We start from the raw sequence: 17500 nt of genomic DNA, 5'->3' as shown, positions 1-17500 counted from the left end.
TTCTTCTTTCCCTCCTACTCCCTTTCATCCCTCCCCCACCTGGCTCCCTTCCTTCTCAGCCTCCCCCCACAGGCAAACTGCAAGCCCTACTTACGCCTCACCAGCCTCCAGCCTGCACCCTTGCTCCCGTTCAACATTCGTCCTCTCCGCACTGGGGGAAGCGTCAGGCACGCGCTACCATCCGCCTCTTGTGCCTTTGTCCCCGTACCCCTGCACCTTCTTTCTATCCAAATAATCATCCGACGCCCTCTCGAATGCCTCGATTCTACCTGCCTCCGCCACGCTTGCAGGCAGTCACGGCCTTCCGCACCTCAACCGCCCGTTGCGTCCACAAGCTTTTTCTCACCTCGCATTTGCTTCTTTGGCAACTCACTTTCAATCTGTGGGGCCCTCTCGCTCTTGATCCTTTTACCAGCGGGCACAGAGCTTCTTCCCTCTCTACTCTGCCCTGCCTTCAACTTAGGGAAAGCTCGCCCCGAGGCACAAGGGCGGCCCGACGTGCATGCGTCCGCGCCGATCACAGGCCGCCGAGCCCAGCTTCCCGAGCAGGCTCCACTCGAATGGCCCAGCAACGCCGGGGTAGCTGAATGTGCTGGCCGACCGGCCTGGCTACCTTCTCCCTGCCCGCAAACGAGCCGGGGCACGCGGACCACGCGGACAGCAGCAGCAGCAGCAGCAAAAAGATTGCGCCTCCGTTGTGTGGCAGAGTGAATGTGGAGAGTGGTGACGTGAGCAGCCTCTGCTGGCAGCAAAAGCCTACTGCACCTGGTATTCCCAGGCGGTCTCCCATCCAAGTACTAACCAGGCCTGAGTCTGCTTAGCTTCCGAGATCAGACGAGATCGGGCGTTTTCAGACTAGTATGGCCGTAGGCACTTGCCGCCTGCCTTTCTGGCTAATTCAAGCCTCTCAGTCCAGCCCCTTCTTCTTTACCGCGGGTTTTCTTTTTTTTTCTCTCTCTCTCTCTCTCTTCTTCTTTCCCTCCTACTCCCTTTCATCCCTCCCCCACCTGGCTCCCTTCCTTCTCAGCCTCCCCCCACAGGCAAACTGCAAGCCCTACTTACGCCTCACCAGCCTCCAGCCTGCACCCTTGCTCCCGTTCAACATTCGTCCTCTCCGCACTGGGGGAAGCGTCAGGCACGCGCTACCATCCGCCTCTTGTGCCTTTGTCCCCGTACCCCTGCACCTTCTTTCTATCCAAATAATCATCCGACGCCCTCTCGAATGCCTCGATTCTACCTGCCTCCGCCACGCTTGCAGGCAGTCACGGCCTTCCGCACCTCAACCGCCCGTTGCGTCCACAAGCTTTTTCTCACCTCGCATTTGCTTCTTTGGCAACTCACTTTCAATCTGTGGGGCCCTCTCGCTCTTGATCCTTTTACCAGCGGGCACAGAGCTTCTTCCCTCTCTACTCTGCCCTGCCTTCAACTTAGGGAAAGCTCGCCCCGAGGCACAAGGGCGGCCCGACGTGCATGCGTCCGCGCCGATCACAGGCCGCCGAGCCCAGCTTCCCGAGCAGGCTCCACTCGAATGGCCCAGCAACGCCGGGGTAGCTGAATGTGCTGGCCGACCGGCCTGGCTATCTTCTCCCTGCCCGCAAACGAGCCGGGGCACGCGGACCACGCGGACAGCAGCAGCAGCAGCAGCAGCAGCAGCAAAAAGATTGCGCCTCCGTTGTGTGGCAGAGTGAATGTGGAGAGTGGTGACGTGAGCAGCCTCTGCTGGCAGCAAAAGCCTACTGCACCTGGTATTCCCAGGCGGTCTCCCATCCAAGTACTAACCAGGCCTGAGTCTGCTTAGCTTCCGAGATCAGACGAGATCGGGCGTTTTCAGACTAGTATGGCCGTAGGCACTTGCCGCCTGCCTTTCTGGCTAATTCAAGCCTCTCAGTCCAGCCCCTTCTTCTTTACCGCGGGTTTTCTTTTTTTTTCTCTCTCTCTCTCTCTCTTCTTCTTTCCCTCCTACTCCCTTTCATCCCTCCCCCACCTGGCTCCCTTCCTTCTCAGCCTCCCCCCACAGGCAAACTGCAAGCCCTACTTACGCCTCACCAGCCTCCAGCCTGCACCCTTGCTCCCGTTCAACATTCGTCCTCTCCGCACTGGGGGAAGCGTCAGGCACGCGCTACCATCCGCCTCTTGTGCCTTTGTCCCCGTACCCCTGCACCTTCTTTCTATCCAAATAATCATCCGACGCCCTCTCGAATGCCTCGATTCTACCTGCCTCCGCCACGCTTGCAGGCAGTCACGGCCTTCCGCACCTCAACCGCCCGTTGCGTCCACAAGCTTTTTCTCACCTCGCATTTGCTTCTTTGGCAACTCACTTTCAATCTGTGGGGCCCTCTCGCTCTTGATCCTTTTACCAGCGGGCACAGAGCTTCTTCCCTCTCTACTCTGCCCTGCCTTCAACTTAGGGAAAGCTCGCCCCGAGGCACAAGGGCGGCCCGACGTGCATGCGTCCGCGCCGATCACAGGCCGCCGAGCCCAGCTTCCCGAGCAGGCTCCACTCGAATGGCCCAGCAACGCCGGGGTAGCTGAATGTGCTGGCCGACCGGCCTGGCTACCTTCTCCCTGCCCGCAAACGAGCCGGGGCACGCGGACCACGCGGACAGCAGCAGCAGCAGCAGCAGCAGCAGCAGCAAAAAGATTGCGCCTCCGTTGTGTGGCAGAGTGAATGTGGAGAGTGGTGACGTGAGCAGCCTCTGCTGGCAGCAAAAGCCTACTGCACCTGGTATTCCCAGGCGGTCTCCCATCCAAGTACTAACCAGGCCTGAGTCTGCTTAGCTTCCGAGATCAGACGAGATCGGGCGTTTTCAGACTAGTATGGCCGTAGGCACTTGCCTCCTGCCTTTCTGGCTAATTCAAGCCTCTCAGTCCAGCCCCTTCTTCTTTACCGCGGGTTTTCTTTTTTTTTCTCTCTCTCTCTCTCTCTTCTTCTTTCCCTCCTACTCCCTTTCATCCCTCCCCCACCTGGCTCCCTTCCTTCTCAGCCTCCCCCCACAGGCAAACTGCAAGCCCTACTTACGCCTCACCAGCCTCCAGCCTGCACCCTTGCTCCCGTTCAACATTCGTCCTCTCCGCACTGGGGGAAGCGTCAGGCACGCGCTACCATCCGCCTCTTGTGCCTTTGTCCCCGTACCCCTGCACCTTCTTTCTATCCAAATAATCATCCGACGCCCTCTCGAATGCCTCGATTCTACCTGCCTCCGCCACGCTTGCAGGCAGTCACGGCCTTCCGCACCTCAACCGCCCGTTGCGTCCACAAGCTTTTTCTCACCTCGCATTTGCTTCTTTGGCAACTCACTTTCAATCTGTGGGGCCCTCTCGCTCTTGATCCTTTTACCAGCGGGCACAGAGCTTCTTCCCTCTCTACTCTGCCCTGCCTTCAACTTAGGGAAAGCTCGCCCCGAGGCACAAGGGCGGCCCGACGTGCATGCGTCCGCGCCGATCACAGGCCGCCGAGCCCAGCTTCCCGAGCAGGCTCCACTCGAATGGCCCAGCAACGCCGGGGTAGCTGAATGTGCTGGCCGACCGGCCTGGCTACCTTCTCCCTGCCCGCAAACGAGCCGGGGCACGCGGACCACGCGGACAGCAGCAGCAGCAGCAGCAGCAGCAGCAGCAAAAAGATTGCGCCTCCGTTGTGTGGCAGAGTGAATGTGGAGAGTGGTGACGTGAGCAGCCTCTGCTGGCAGCAAAAGCCTACTGCACCTGGTATTCCCAGGCGGTCTCCCATCCAAGTACTAACCAGGCCTGAGTCTGCTTAGCTTCCGAGATCAGACGAGATCGGGCGTTTTCAGACTAGTATGGCCGTAGGCACTTGCCGCCTGCCTTTCTGGCTAATTCAAGCCTCTCAGTCCAGCCCCTTCTTCTTTACCGCGGGTTTTCTTTTTTTTTCTCTCTCTCTCTCTCTCTTCTTCTTTCCCTCCTACTCCCTTTCATCCCTCCCCCACCTGGCTCCCTTCCTTCTCAGCCTCCCCCCACAGGCAAACTGCAAGCCCTACTTACGCCTCACCAGCCTCCAGCCTGCACCCTTGCTCCCGTTCAACATTCGTCCTCTCCGCACTGGGGGAAGCGTCAGGCACGCGCTACCATCCGCCTCTTGTGCCTTTGTCCCCGTACCCCTGCACCTTCTTTCTATCCAAATAATCATCCGACGCCCTCTCGAATGCCTCGATTCTACCTGCCTCCGCCACGCTTGCAGGCAGTCACGGCCTTCCGCACCTCAACCGCCCGTTGCGTCCACAAGCTTTTTCTCACCTCGCATTTGCTTCTTTGGCAACTCACTTTCAATCTGTGGGGCCCTCTCGCTCTTGATCCTTTTACCAGCGGGCACAGAGCTTCTTCCCTCTCTACTCTGCCCTGCCTTCAACTTAGGGAAAGCTCGCCCCGAGGCACAAGGGCGGCCCGACGTGCATGCGTCCGCGCCGATCACAGGCCGCCGAGCCCAGCTTCCCGAGCAGGCTCCACTCGAATGGCCCAGCAACGCCGGGGTAGCTGAATGTGCTGGCCGACCGGCCTGGCTACCTTCTCCCTGCCCGCAAACGAGCCGGGGCACGCGGACCACGCGGACAGCAGCAGCAGCAGCAGCAGCAGCAGCAAAAAGATTGCGCCTCCGTTGTGTGGCAGAGTGAATGTGGAGAGTGGTGACGTGAGCAGCCTCTGCTGGCAGCAAAAGCCTACTGCACCTGGTATTCCCAGGCGGTCTCCCATCCAAGTACTAACCAGGCCTGAGTCTGCTTAGCTTCCGAGATCAGACGAGATCGGGCGTTTTCAGACTAGTATGGCCGTAGGCACTTGCCGCCTGCCTTTCTGGCTAATTCAAGCCTCTCAGTCCAGCCCCTTCTTCTTTACCGCGGGTTTTCTTTTTTTTTCTCTCTCTCTCTCTCTCTTCTTCTTTCCCTCCTACTCCCTTTCATCCCTCCCCCACCTGGCTCCCTTCCTTCTCAGCCTCCCCCCACAGGCAAACTGCAAGCCCTACTTACGCCTCACCAGCCTCCAGCCTGCACCCTTGGTCCCGTTCAACATTCGTCCTCTCCGCACTGGGGGAAGCGTCAGGCACGCGCTACCATCCGCCTCTTGTGCCTTTGTCCCCGTACCCCTGCACCTTCTTTCTATCCAAATAATCATCCGACGCCCTCTCGAATGCCTCGATTCTACCTGCCTCCGCCACGCTTGCAGGCAGTCACGGCCTTCCGCACCTCAACCGCCCGTTGCGTCCACAAGCTTTTTCTCACCTCGCATTTGCTTCTTTGGCAACTCACTTTCAATCTGTGGGGCCCTCTCGCTCTTGATCCTTTTACCAGCGGGCACAGAGCTTCTTCCCTCTCTACTCTGCCCTGCCTTCAACTTAGGGAAAGCTCGCCCCGAGGCACAAGGGCGGCCCGACGTGCATGCGTCCGCGCCGATCACAGGCCGCCGAGCCCAGCTTCCCGAGCAGGCTCCACTCGAATGGCCCAGCAACGCCGGGGTAGCTGAATGTGCTGGCCGACCGGCCTGGCTACCTTCTCCCTGCCCGCAAACGAGCCGGGGCACGCGGACCACGCGGACAGCAGCAGCAGCAGCAGCAGCAGCAAAAAGATTGCGCCTCCGTTGTGTGGCAGAGTGAATGTGGAGAGTGGTGACGTGAGCAGCCTCTGCTGGCAGCAAAAGCCTACTGCACCTGGTATTCCCAGGCGGTCTCCCATCCAAGTACTAACCAGGCCTGAGTCTGCTTAGCTTCCGAGATCAGACGAGATCGGGCGTTTTCAGACTAGTATGGCCGTAGGCACTTGCCGCCTGCCTTTCTGGCTAATTCAAGCCTCTCAGTCCAGCCCCTTCTTCTTTACCGCGGGTTTTCTTTTTTTTTCTCTCTCTCTCTCTCTCTTCTTCTTTCCCTCCTACTCCCTTTCATCCCTCCCCCACCTGGCTCCCTTCCTTCTCAGCCTCCCCCCACAGGCAAACTGCAAGCCCTACTTACGCCTCACCAGCCTCCAGCCTGCACCCTTGCTCCCGTTCAACATTCGTCCTCTCCGCACTGGGGGAAGCGTCAGGCACGCGCTACCATCCGCCTCTTGTGCCTTTGTCCCCGTACCCCTGCACCTTCTTTCTATCCAAATAATCATCCGACGCCCTCTCGAATGCCTCGATTCTACCTGCCTCCGCCACGCTTGCAGGCAGTCACGGCCTTCCGCACCTCAACCGCCCGTTGCGTCCACAAGCTTTTTCTCACCTCGCATTTGCTTCTTTGGCAACTCACTTTCAATCTGTGGGGCCCTCTCGCTCTTGATCCTTTTACCAGCGGGCACAGAGCTTCTTCCCTCTCTACTCTGCCCTGCCTTCAACTTAGGGAAAGCTCGCCCCGAGGCACAAGGGCGGCCCGACGTGCATGCGTCCGCGCCGATCACAGGCCGCCGAGCCCAGCTTCCCGAGCAGGCTCCACTCGAATGGCCCAGCAACGCCGGGGTAGCTGAATGTGCTGGCCGACCGGCCTGGCTACCTTCTCCCTGCCCGCAAACGAGCCGGGGCACGCGGACCACGCGGACAGCAGCAGCAGCAGCAGCAGCAGCAGCAGCAAAAAGATTGCGCCTCCGTTGTGTGGCAGAGTGAATGTGGAGAGTGGTGACGTGAGCAGCCTCTGCTGGCAGCAAAAGCCTACTGCACCTGGTATTCCCAGGCGGTCTCCCATCCAAGTACTAACCAGGCCTGAGTCTGCTTAGCTTCCGAGATCAGACGAGATCGGGCGTTTTCAGACTAGTATGGCCGTAGGCACTTGCCGCCTGCCTTTCTGGCTAATTCAAGCCTCTCAGTCCAGCCCCTTCTTCTTTACCGCGGGTTTTCTTTTTTTTTCTCTCTCTCTCTCTCTCTTCTTCTTTCCCTCCTACTCCCTTTCATCCCTCCCCCACCTGGCTCCCTTCCTTCTCAGCCTCCCCCCACAGGCAAACTGCAAGCCCTACTTACGCCTCACCAGCCTCCAGCCTGCACCCTTGCTCCCGTTCAACATTCGTCCTCTCCGCACTGGGGGAAGCGTCAGGCACGCGCTACCATCCGCCTCTTGTGCCTTTGTCCCCGTACCCCTGCACCTTCTTTCTATCCAAATAATCATCCGACGCCCTCTCGAATGCCTCGATTCTACCTGCCTCCGCCACGCTTGCAGGCAGTCACGGCCTTCCGCACCTCAACCGCCCGTTGCGTCCACAAGCTTTTTCTCACCTCGCATTTGCTTCTTTGGCAACTCACTTTCAATCTGTGGGGCCCTCTCGCTCTTGATCCTTTTACCAGCGGGCACAGAGCTTCTTCCCTCTCTACTCTGCCCTGCCTTCAACTTAGGGAAAGCTCGCCCCGAGGCACAAGGGCGGCCCGACGTGCATGCGTCCGCGCCGATCACAGGCCGCCGAGCCCAGCTTCCCGAGCAGGCTCCACTCGAATGGCCCAGCAACGCCGGGGTAGCTGAATGTGCTGGCCGACCGGCCTGGCTACCTTCTCCCTGCCCGCAAACGAGCCGGGGCACGCGGACCACGCGGACAGCAGCAGCAGCAGCAGCAGCAGCAGCAGCAAAAAGATTGCGCCTCCGTTGTGTGGCAGAGTGAATGTGGAGAGTGGTGACGTGAGCAGCCTCTGCTGGCAGCAAAAGCCTACTGCACCTGGTATTCCCAGGCGGTCTCCCATCCAAGTACTAACCAGGCCTGAGTCTGCTTAGCTTCCGAGATCAGACGAGATCGGGCGTTTTCAGACTAGTATGGCCGTAGGCACTTGCCGCCTGCCTTTCTGGCTAATTCAAGCCTCTCAGTCCAGCCCCTTCTTCTTTACCGCGGGTTTTCTTTTTTTCTCTCTCTCTCTCTCTCTCTCTTCTTCTTTCCCTCCTACTCCCTTTCATCCCTCCCCCACCTGGCTCCCTTCCTTCTCAGCCTCCCCCCACAGGCAAACTGCAAGCCCTACTTACGCCTCACCAGCCTCCAGCCTGCACCCTTGCTCCCGTTCAACATTCGTCCTCTCCGCACTGGGGGAAGCGTCAGGCACGCGCTACCATCCGCCTCTTGTGCCTTTGTCCCCGTACCCCTGCACCTTCTTTCTATCCAAATAATCATCCGACGCCCTCTCGAATGCCTCGATTCTACCTGCCTCCGCCACGCTTGCAGGCAGTCACGGCCTTCCGCACCTCAACCGCCCGTTGCGTCCACAAGCTTTTTCTCACCTCGCATTTGCTTCTTTGGCAACTCACTTTCAATCTGTGGGGCCCTCTCGCTCTTGATCCTTTTACCAGCGGGCACAGAGCTTCTTCCCTCTCTACTCTGCCCTGCCTTCAACTTAGGGAAAGCTCGCCCCGAGGCACAAGGGCGGCCCGACGTGCATGCGTCCGCGCCGATCACAGGCCGCCGAGCCCAGCTTCCCGAGCAGGCTCCACTCGAATGGCCCAGCAACGCCGGGGTAGCTGAATGTGCTGGCCGACCGGCCTGGCTACCTTCTCCCTGCCCGCAAACGAGCCGGGGCACGCGGACCACGCGGACAGCAGCAGCAGCAGCAGCAGCAGCAGCAGCAAAAAGATTGCGCCTCCGTTGTGTGGCAGAGTGAATGTGGAGAGTGGTGACGTGAGCAGCCTCTGCTGGCAGCAAAAGCCTACTGCACCTGGTATTCCCAGGCGGTCTCCCATCCAAGTACTAACCAGGCCTGAGTCTGCTTAGCTTCCGAGATCAGACGAGATCGGGCGTTTTCAGACTAGTATGGCCGTAGGCACTTGCCGCCTGCCTTTCTGGCTAATTCAAGCCTCTCAGTCCAGCCCCTTCTTCTTTACCGCGGGTTTTCTTTTTTTTTCTCTCTCTCTCTCTCTCTTCTTCTTTCCCTCCTACTCCCTTTCATCCCTCCCCCACCTGGCTCCCTTCCTTCTCAGCCTCCCCCCACAGGCAAACTGCAAGCCCTACTTACGCCTCACCAGCCTCCAGCCTGCACCCTTGCTCCCGTTCAACATTCGTCCTCTCCGCACTGGGGGAAGCGTCAGGCACGCGCTACCATCCGCCTCTTGTGCCTTTGTCCCCGTACCCCTGCACCTTCTTTCTATCCAAATAATCATCCGACGCCCTCTCGAATGCCTCGATTCTACCTGCCTCCGCCACGCTTGCAGGCAGTCACGGCCTTCCGCACCTCAACCGCCCGTTGCGTCCACAAGCTTTTTCTCACCTCGCATTTGCTTCTTTGGCAACTCACTTTCAATCTGTGGGGCCCTCTCGCTCTTGATCCTTTTACCAGCGGGCACAGAGCTTCTTCCCTCTCTACTCTGCCCTGCCTTCAACTTAGGGAAAGCTCGCCCCGAGGCACAAGGGCGGCCCGACGTGCATGCGTCCGCGCCGATCACAGGCCGCCGAGCCCAGCTTCCCGAGCAGGCTCCACTCGAATGGCCCAGCAACGCCGGGGTAGCTGAATGTGCTGGCCGACCGGCCTGGCTACCTTCTCCCTGCCCGCAAACGAGCCGGGGCACGCGGACCACGCGGACAGCAGCAGCAGCAGCAGCAGCAGCAGCAGCAAAAAGATTGCGCCTCCGTTGTGTGGCAGAGTGAATGTGGAGAGTGGTGACGTGAGCAGCCTCTGCTGGCAGCAAAAGCCTACTGCACCTGGTATTCCCAGGCGGTCTCCCATCCAAGTACTAACCAGGCCTGAGTCTGCTTAGCTTCCGAGATCAGACGAGATCGGGCGTTTTCAGACTAGTATGGCCGTAGGCACTTGCCGCCTGCCTTTCTGGCTAATTCAAGCCTCTCAGTCCAGCCCCTTCTTCTTTACCGCGGGTTTTCTTTTTTTTTCTCTCTCTCTCTCTCTCTTCTTCTTTCCCTCCTACTCCCTTTCATCCCTCCCCCACCTGGCTCCCTTCCTTCTCAGCCTCCCCCCACAGGCAAACTGCAAGCCCTACTTACGCCTCACCAGCCTCCAGCCTGCACCCTTGCTCCCGTTCAACATTCGTCCTCTCCGCACTGGGGGAAGCGTCAGGCACGCGCTACCATCCGCCTCTTGTGCCTTTGTCCCCGTACCCCTGCACCTTCTTTCTATCCAAATAATCATCCGACGCCCTCTCGAATGCCTCGATTCTACCTGCCTCCGCCACGCTTGCAGGCAGTCACGGCCTTCCGCACCTCAACCGCCCGTTGCGTCCACAAGCTTTTTCTCACCTCGCATTTGCTTCTTTGGCAACTCACTTTCAATCTGTGGGGCCCTCTCGCTCTTGATCCTTTTACCAGCGGGCACAGAGCTTCTTCCCTCTCTACTCTGCCCTGCCTTCAACTTAGGGAAAGCTCGCCCCGAGGCACAAGGGCGGCCCGACGTGCATGCGTCCGCGCCGATCACAGGCCGCCGAGCCCAGCTTCCCGAGCAGGCTCCACTCGAATGGCCCAGCAACGCCGGGGTAGCTGAATGTGCTGGCCGACCGGCCTGGCTACCTTCTCCCTGCCCGCAAACGAGCCGGGGCACGCGGACCACGCGGACAGCAGCAGCAGCAGCAGCAAAAAGATTGCGCCTCCGTTGTGTGGCAGAGTGAATGTGGAGAGTGGTGACGTGAGCAGCCTCTGCTGGCAGCAAAAGCCTACTGCACCTGGTATTCCCAGGCGGTCTCCCATCCAAGTACTAACCAGGCCTGAGTCTGCTTAGCTTCCGAGATCAGACGAGATCGGGCGTTTTCAGACTAGTATGGCCGTAGGCACTTGCCGCCTGCCTTTCTGGCTAATTCAAGCCTCTCAGTCCAGCCCCTTCTTCTTTACCGCGGGTTTTCTTTTTTTTTCTCTCTCTCTCTCTCTCTTCTTCTTTCCCTCCTACTCCCTTTCATCCCTCCCCCACCTGGCTCCCTTCCTTCTCAGCCTCCCCCCACAGGCAAACTGCAAGCCCTACTTACGCCTCACCAGCCTCCAGCCTGCACCCTTGCTCCCGTTCAACATTCGTCCTCTCCGCACTGGGGGAAGCGTCAGGCACGCGCTACCATCCGCCTCTTGTGCCTTTGTCCCCGTACCCCTGCACCTTCTTTCTATCCAAATAATCATCCGACGCCCTCTCGAATGCCTCGATTCTACCTGCCTCCGCCACGCTTGCAGGCAGTCACGGCCTTCCGCACCTCAACCGCCCGTTGCGTCCACAAGCTTTTTCTCACCTCGCATTTGCTTCTTTGGCAACTCACTTTCAATCTGTGGGGCCCTCTCGCTCTTGATCCTTTTACCAGCGGGCACAGAGCTTCTTCCCTCTCTACTCTGCCCTGCCTTCAACTTAGGGAAAGCTCGCCCCGAGGCACAAGGGCGGCCCGACGTGCATGCGTCCGCGCCGATCACAGGCCGCCGAGCCCAGCTTCCCGAGCAGGCTCCACTCGAATGGCCCAGCAACGCCGGGGTAGCTGAATGTGCTGGCCGACCGGCCTGGCTACCTTCTCCCTGCCCGCAAACGAGCCGGGGCACGCGGACCACGCGGACAGCAGCAGCAGCAGCAGCAGCAGCAGCAGCAAAAAGATTGCGCCTCCGTTGTGTGGCAGAGTGAATGTGGAGAGTGGTGACGTGAGCAGCCTCTGCTGGCAGCAAAAGCCTACTGCACCTGGTATTCCCAGGCGGTCTCCCATCCAAGTACTAACCAGGCCTGAGTCTGCTTAGCTTCCGAGATCAGACGAGATCGGGCGTTTTCAGACTAGTATGGCCGTAGGCACTTGCCGCCTGCCTTTCTGGCTAATTCAAGCCTCTCAGTCCAGCCCCTTCTTCTTTACCGCGGGTTTTCTTTTTTTTTCTCTCTCTCTCTCTCTCTTCTTCTTTCCCTCCTACTCCCTTTCATCCCTCCCCCACCTGGCTCCCTTCCTTCTCAGCCTCCCCCCACAGGCAAACTGCAAGCCCTACTTACGCCTCACCAGCCTCCAGCCTGCACCCTTGCTCCCGTTCAACATTCGTCCTCTCCGCACTGGGGGAAGCGTCAGGCACGCGCTACCATCCGCCTCTTGTGCCTTTGTCCCCGTACCCCTGCACCTTCTTTCTATCCAAATAATCATCCGACGCCCTCTCGAATGCCTCGATTCTACCTGCCTCCGCCACGCTTGCAGGCAGTCACGGCCTTCCGCACCTCAACCGCCCGTTGCGTCCACAAGCTTTTTCTCACCTCGCATTTGCTTCTTTGGCAACTCACTTTCAATCTGTGGGGCCCTCTCGCTCTTGATCCTTTTACCAGCGGGCACAGAGCTTCTTCCCTCTCTACTCTGCCCTGCCTTCAACTTAGGGAAAGCTCGCCCCGAGGCACAAGGGCGGCCCGACGTGCATGCGTCCGCGCCGATCACAGGCCGCCGAGCCCAGCTTCCCGAGCAGGCTCCACTCGAATGGCCCAGCAACGCCGGGGTAGCTGAATGTGCTGGCCGACCGGCCTGGCTACCTTCTCCCTGCCCGCAAACGAGCCGGGGCACGCGGACCACGCAGCAGCAGCAGCAGCAGCAGCAGCAGCAAAAAGATTGCGCCTCCGTTGTGTGGCAGAGTGAATGTGGAGAGTGGTGACGTGAGCAGCCTCTGCTGGCAGCAAAAGCCTACTGCACCTGGTATTCCCAGGCGGTCTCCCATCCAAGTACTAACCAGGCCTGAGTCTGCTTAGCTTCCGAGATCAGACGAGATCGGGCGTTTTCAGACTAGTATGGCCGTAGGCACTTGCCGCCTGCCTTTCTGGCTAATTCAAGCCTCTCAGTCCAGCCCCTTCTTCTTTACCGCGGGTTTTCTTTTTTTTTCTCTCTCTCTCTCTCTCTTCTTCTTTCCCTCCTACTCCCTTTCATCCCTCCCCCACCTGGCTCCCTTCCTTCTCAGCCTCCCCCCACAGGCAAACTGCAAGCCCTACTTACGCCTCACCAGCCTCCAGCCTGCACCCTTGCTCCCGTTCAACATTCGTCCTCTCCGCACTGGGGGAAGCGTCAGGCACGCGCTACCATCCGCCTCTTGTGCCTTTGTCCCCGTACCCCTGCACCTTCTTTCTATCCAAATAATCATCCGACGCCCTCTCGAATGCCTCGATTCTACCTGCCTCCGCCACGCTTGCAGGCAGTCACGGCCTTCCGCACCTCAACCGCCCGTTGCGTCCACAAGCTTTTTCTCACCTCGCATTTGCTTCTTTGGCAACTCACTTTCAATCTGTGGGGCCCTCTCGCTCTTGATCCTTTTACCAGCGGGCACAGAGCTTCTTCCCTCTCTACTCTGCCCTGCCTTCAACTTAGGGAAAGCTCGCCCCGAGGCACAAGGGCGGCCCGACGTGCATGCGTCCGCGCCGATCACAGGCCGCCGAGCCCAGCTTCCCGAGCAGGCTCCACTCGAATGGCCCAGCAACGCCGGGGTAGCTGAATGTGCTGGCCGACCGGCCTGGCTACCTTCTCCCTGCCCGCAAACGAGCCGGGGCACGCGGACCACGCGGACAGCAGCAGCAGCAGCAGCAGCAGCAGCAGCAAAAAGATTGCGCCTCCGTTGTGTGGCAGAGTGAATGTGGAGAGTGGTGACGTGAGCAGCCTCTGCTGGCAGCAAAAGCCTACTGCACCTGGTATTCCCAGGCGGTCTCCCATCCAAGTACTAACCAGGCCTGAGTCTGCTTAGCTTCCGAGATCAGACGAGATCGGGCGTTTTCAGACTAGTATGGCCGTAGGCACTTGCCGCCTGCCTTTCTGGCTAATTCAAGCCTCTCAGTCCAGCCCCTTCTTCTTTACCGCGGGTTTTCTTTTTTTTTCTCTCTCTCTCTCTCTCTTCTTCTTTCCCTCCTACTCCCTTTCATCCCTCCCCCACCTGGCTCCCTTCCTTCTCAGCCTCCCCCCACAGGCAAACTGCAAGCCCTACTTACGCCTCACCAGCCTCCAGCCTGCACCCTTGCTCCCGTTCAACATTCGTCCTCTCCGCACTGGGGGAAGCGTCAGGCACGCGCTACCATCCGCCTCTTGTGCCTTTGTCCCCGTACCCCTGCACCTTCTTTCTATCCAAATAATCATCCGACGCCCTCTCGAATGCCTCGATTCTACCTGCCTCCGCCACGCTTGCAGGCAGTCACGGCCTTCCGCACCTCAACCGCCCGTTGCGTCCACAAGCTTTTTCTCACCTCGCATTTGCTTCTTTGGCAACTCACTTTCAATCTGTGGGGCCCTCTCGCTCTTGATCCTTTTACCAGCGGGCACAGAGCTTCTTCCCTCTCTACTCTGCCCTGCCTTCAACTTAGGGAAAGCTCGCCCCGAGGCACAAGGGCGGCCCGACGTGCATGCGTCCGCGCCGATCACAGGCCGCCGAGCCCAGCTTCCCGAGCAGGCTCCACTCGAATGGCCCAGCAACGCCGGGGTAGCTGAATGTGCTGGCCGACCGGCCTGGCTACCTTCTCCCTGCCCGCAAACGAGCCGGGGCACGCGGACCACGCGGACAGCAGCAGCAGCAGCAGCAAAAAGATTGCGCCTCCGTTGTGTGGCAGAGTGAATGTGGAGAGTGGTGACGTGAGCAGCCTCTGCTGGCAGCAAAAGCCTACTGCACCTGGTATTCCCAGGCGGTCTCCCATCCAAGTACTAACCAGGCCTGAGTCTGCTTAGCTTCCGAGATCAGACGAGATCGGGCGTTTTCAGACTAGTATGGCCGTAGGCACTTGCCGCCTGCCTTTCTGGCTAATTCAAGCCTCTCAGTCCAGCCCCTTCTTCTTTACCGTGGGTTTTCTTTTTTTTTCTCTCTCTCTCTCTCTCTTCTTCTTTCCCTCCTACTCCCTTTCATCCCTCCCCCACCTGGCTCCCTTCCTTCTCAGCCTCCCCCCACAGGCAAACTGCAAGCCCTACTTACGCCTCACCAGCCTCCAGCCTGCACCCTTGCTCCCGTTCAACATTCGTCCTCTCCGCACTGGGGGAAGCGTCAGGCACGCGCTACCATCCGCCTCTTGTGCCTTTGTCCCCGTACCCCTGCACCTTCTTTCTATCCAAATAATCATCCGACGCCCTCTCGAATGCCTCGATTCTACCTGCCTCCGCCACGCTTGCAGGCAGTCACGGCCTTCCGCACCTCAACCGCCCGTTGCGTCCACAAGCTTTTTCTCACCTCGCATTTGCTTCTTTGGCAACTCACTTTCAATCTGTGGGGCCCTCTCGCTCTTGATCCTTTTACCAGCGGGCACAGAGCTTCTTCCCTCTCTACTCTGCCCTGCCTTCAACTTAGGGAAAGCTCGCCCCGAGGCACAAGGGCGGCCCGACGTGCATGCGTCCGCGCCGATCACAGGCCGCCGAGCCCAGCTTCCCGAGCAGGCTCCACTCGAATGGCCCAGCAACGCCGGGGTAGCTGAATGTGCTGGCCGACCGGCCTGGCTACCTTCTCCCTGCCCGCAAACGAGCCGGGGCACGCGGACCACGCGGACAGCAGCAGCAGCAGCAGCAGCAGCAGCAGCAAAAAGATTGCGCCTCCGTTGTGTGGCAGAGTGAATGTGGAGAGTGGTGACGTGAGCAGCCTCTGCTGGCAGCAAAAGCCTACTGCACCTGGTATTCCCAGGCGGTCTCCCATCCAAGTACTAACCAGGCCTGAGTCTGCTTAGCTTCCGAGATCAGACGAGATCGGGCGTTTTCAGACTAGTATGGCCGTAGGCACTTGCCGCCTGCCTTTCTGGCTAATTCAAGCCTCTCAGTCCAGCCCCTTCTTCTTTACCGCGGGTTTTCTTTTTTTTTCTCTCTCTCTCTCTCTCTTCTTCTTTCCCTCCTACTCCCTTTCATCCCTCCCCCACCTGGCTCCCTTCCTTCTCAGCCTCCCCCCACAGGCAAACTGCAAGCCCTACTTACGCCTCACCAGCCTCCAGCCTGCACCCTTGCTCCCGTTCAACATTCGTCCTCTCCGCACTGGGGGAAGCGTCAGGCACGCGCTACCATCCGCCTCTTGTGCCTTTGTCCCCGTACCCCTGCACCTTCTTTCTATCCAAATAATCATCCGACGCCCTCTCGAATGCCTCGATTCTACCTGCCTCCGCCACGCTTGCAGGCAGTCACGGCCTTCCGCACCTCAACCGCCCGTTGCGTCCACAAGCTTTTTCTCACCTCGCATTTGCTTCTTTGGCAACTCACTTTCAATCTGTGGGGCCCTCTCGCTCTTGATCCTTTTACCAGCGGGCACAGAGCTTCTTCCCTCTCTACTCTGCCCTGCCTTCAACTTAGGGAAAGCTCGCCCCGAGGCACAAGGGCGGCCCGACGTGCATGCGTCCGCGCCGATCACAGGCCGCCGAGCCCAGCTTCCCGAGCAGGCTCCACTCGAATGGCCCAGCAACGCCGGGGTAGCTGAATGTGCTGGCCGACCGGCCTGGCTACCTTCTCCCTGCCCGCAAACGAGCCGGGGCACGCGGACCACGCGGACAGCAGCAGCAGCAGCAGCAGCAGCAGCAAAAAGATTGCGCCTCCGTTGTGTGGCAGAGTGAATGTGGAGAGTGGTGACGTGAGCAGCCTCTGCTGGCAGCAAAAGCCTACTGCACCTGGTATTCCCAGGCGGTCTCCCATCCAAGTACTAACCAGGCCTGAGTCTGCTTAGCTTCCGAGATCAGACGAGATCGGGCGTTTTCAGACTAGTATGGCCGTAGGCACTTGCCGCCTGCCTTTCTGGCTAATTCAAGCCTCTCAGTCCAGCCCCTTCTTCTTTACCGCGGGTTTTCTTTTTTTTTCTCTCTCTCTCTCTCTCTCTCTCTTCTTCTTTCCCTCCTACTCCCTTTCATCCCTCCCCCACCTGGCTCCCTTCCTTCTCAGCCTCCCCCCACAGGCAAACTGCAAGCCCTACTTACGCCTCACCAGCCTCCAGCCTGCACCCTTGCTCCCGTTCAACATTCGTCCTCTCCGCACTGGGGGAAGCGTCAGGCACGCGCTACCATCCGCCTCTTGTGCCTTTGTCCCCGTACCCCTGCACCTTCTTTCTATCCAAATAATCATCCGACGCCCTCTCGAATGCCTCGATTCTACCTGCCTCCGCCACGCTTGCAGGCAGTCACGGCCTTCCGCACCTCAACCGCCCGTTGCGTCCACAAGCTTTTTCTCACCTCGCATTTGCTTCTTTGGCAACTCACTTTCAATCTGTGGGGCCCTCTCGCTCTTGATCCTTTTACCAGCGGGCACAGAGCTTCTTCCCTCTCTACTCTGCCCTGCCTTCAACTTAGGGAAAGCTCGCCCCGAGGCACAAGGGCGGCCCGACGTGCATGCGTCCGCGCCGATCACAGGCCGCCGAGCCCAGCTTCCCGAGCAGGCTCCACTCGAATGGCCCAGCAACGCCGGGGTAGCTGAATGTGCTGGCGACCGGCCTGGCTACCTTCTCCCTGCCCGCAAACGAGCCGGGGCACGCGGACCACGCGGACAGCAGCAGCAGCAGCAGCAGCAGCAGCAAAAAGATTGCGCCTCCGTTGTGTGGCAGAGTGAATGTGGAGAGTGGTGACGTGAGCAGCCTCTGCTGGCAGCAAAAGCCTACTGCACCTGGTACAGGCGGTCTCCCATCCAAGTACTAACCAGGCCTGAGTCTGCTTAGCTTCCGAGATCAGACGAGATCGGGCGTTTTCAGACTAGTATGGCCGTAGGCACTTGCCGCCTGCC

The 17500-nt window shown here is 59.3% G+C and overlaps 17 non-coding genes and 1 pseudogene across 17 annotated transcripts; all 18 read right to left on the bottom strand.

Annotated features, from left to right (window-relative positions):
* Positions 1-753: 753 nt before the first annotated feature.
* On the bottom strand, positions 754-872 carry LOC144675122 (5S ribosomal RNA). Its single transcript, XR_013574771.1, has one exon. It is a non-coding gene; the product is annotated as a 5S ribosomal RNA (ribosomal RNA).
* Positions 873-1730: 858 nt separating this feature from the next.
* LOC144675271 (5S ribosomal RNA) lies at positions 1731-1849 on the bottom strand. Its single transcript, XR_013574911.1, has one exon. It is a non-coding gene; the product is annotated as a 5S ribosomal RNA (ribosomal RNA).
* An 861-nt stretch (positions 1850-2710) lies between these two features.
* Positions 2711-2829, bottom strand: LOC144675270 (5S ribosomal RNA). Its single transcript, XR_013574910.1, has one exon. It is a non-coding gene; the product is annotated as a 5S ribosomal RNA (ribosomal RNA).
* Positions 2830-3690: 861 nt separating this feature from the next.
* LOC144675269 (5S ribosomal RNA) lies at positions 3691-3809 on the bottom strand. Its single transcript, XR_013574909.1, has one exon. It is a non-coding gene; the product is annotated as a 5S ribosomal RNA (ribosomal RNA).
* An 858-nt stretch (positions 3810-4667) lies between these two features.
* On the bottom strand, positions 4668-4786 carry LOC144675268 (5S ribosomal RNA). Its single transcript, XR_013574908.1, has one exon. It is a non-coding gene; the product is annotated as a 5S ribosomal RNA (ribosomal RNA).
* Positions 4787-5641: 855 nt separating this feature from the next.
* Positions 5642-5760, bottom strand: LOC144675267 (5S ribosomal RNA). Its single transcript, XR_013574907.1, has one exon. It is a non-coding gene; the product is annotated as a 5S ribosomal RNA (ribosomal RNA).
* Positions 5761-6621: 861 nt separating this feature from the next.
* LOC144675265 (5S ribosomal RNA) lies at positions 6622-6740 on the bottom strand. Its single transcript, XR_013574905.1, has one exon. It is a non-coding gene; the product is annotated as a 5S ribosomal RNA (ribosomal RNA).
* Positions 6741-7601: 861 nt separating this feature from the next.
* Positions 7602-7720, bottom strand: LOC144675264 (5S ribosomal RNA). The gene has a single exon (XR_013574904.1). It is a non-coding gene; the product is annotated as a 5S ribosomal RNA (ribosomal RNA).
* Positions 7721-8583: 863 nt separating this feature from the next.
* Positions 8584-8702, bottom strand: LOC144675263 (5S ribosomal RNA). Its single transcript, XR_013574903.1, has one exon. It is a non-coding gene; the product is annotated as a 5S ribosomal RNA (ribosomal RNA).
* Positions 8703-9563: 861 nt separating this feature from the next.
* LOC144675262 (5S ribosomal RNA) lies at positions 9564-9682 on the bottom strand. The gene has a single exon (XR_013574902.1). It is a non-coding gene; the product is annotated as a 5S ribosomal RNA (ribosomal RNA).
* An 849-nt stretch (positions 9683-10531) lies between these two features.
* Positions 10532-10650, bottom strand: LOC144675261 (5S ribosomal RNA). The gene has a single exon (XR_013574901.1). It is a non-coding gene; the product is annotated as a 5S ribosomal RNA (ribosomal RNA).
* An 861-nt stretch (positions 10651-11511) lies between these two features.
* Positions 11512-11630, bottom strand: LOC144675260 (5S ribosomal RNA). The gene has a single exon (XR_013574900.1). It is a non-coding gene; the product is annotated as a 5S ribosomal RNA (ribosomal RNA).
* Positions 11631-12484: 854 nt separating this feature from the next.
* Positions 12485-12603, bottom strand: LOC144675259 (5S ribosomal RNA). Its single transcript, XR_013574899.1, has one exon. It is a non-coding gene; the product is annotated as a 5S ribosomal RNA (ribosomal RNA).
* Positions 12604-13464: 861 nt separating this feature from the next.
* LOC144675258 (5S ribosomal RNA) lies at positions 13465-13583 on the bottom strand. Its single transcript, XR_013574898.1, has one exon. It is a non-coding gene; the product is annotated as a 5S ribosomal RNA (ribosomal RNA).
* Positions 13584-14432: 849 nt separating this feature from the next.
* LOC144675257 (5S ribosomal RNA) lies at positions 14433-14551 on the bottom strand. The gene has a single exon (XR_013574897.1). It is a non-coding gene; the product is annotated as a 5S ribosomal RNA (ribosomal RNA).
* An 861-nt stretch (positions 14552-15412) lies between these two features.
* LOC144675256 (5S ribosomal RNA) lies at positions 15413-15531 on the bottom strand. Its single transcript, XR_013574896.1, has one exon. It is a non-coding gene; the product is annotated as a 5S ribosomal RNA (ribosomal RNA).
* Positions 15532-16389: 858 nt separating this feature from the next.
* LOC144675254 (5S ribosomal RNA) lies at positions 16390-16508 on the bottom strand. The gene has a single exon (XR_013574894.1). It is a non-coding gene; the product is annotated as a 5S ribosomal RNA (ribosomal RNA).
* An 863-nt stretch (positions 16509-17371) lies between these two features.
* LOC144675231 (5S ribosomal RNA) lies at positions 17372-17486 on the bottom strand (annotated as a pseudogene).
* Positions 17487-17500: the final 14 nt, after the last annotated feature.

The sequence above is a fragment of the Cetorhinus maximus genome, unplaced genomic scaffold (genome assembly GCF_964194155.1).
Source record: "Cetorhinus maximus unplaced genomic scaffold, sCetMax3.hap1.1 HAP1_SCAFFOLD_918, whole genome shotgun sequence".
Classification (NCBI taxonomy): Eukaryota; Metazoa; Chordata; class Chondrichthyes; order Lamniformes; family Cetorhinidae; genus Cetorhinus; species Cetorhinus maximus.
The sequence above is the reverse complement of the archived record's forward strand: the minus strand, read 5'-3'. Positions and strand labels throughout refer to the sequence as shown.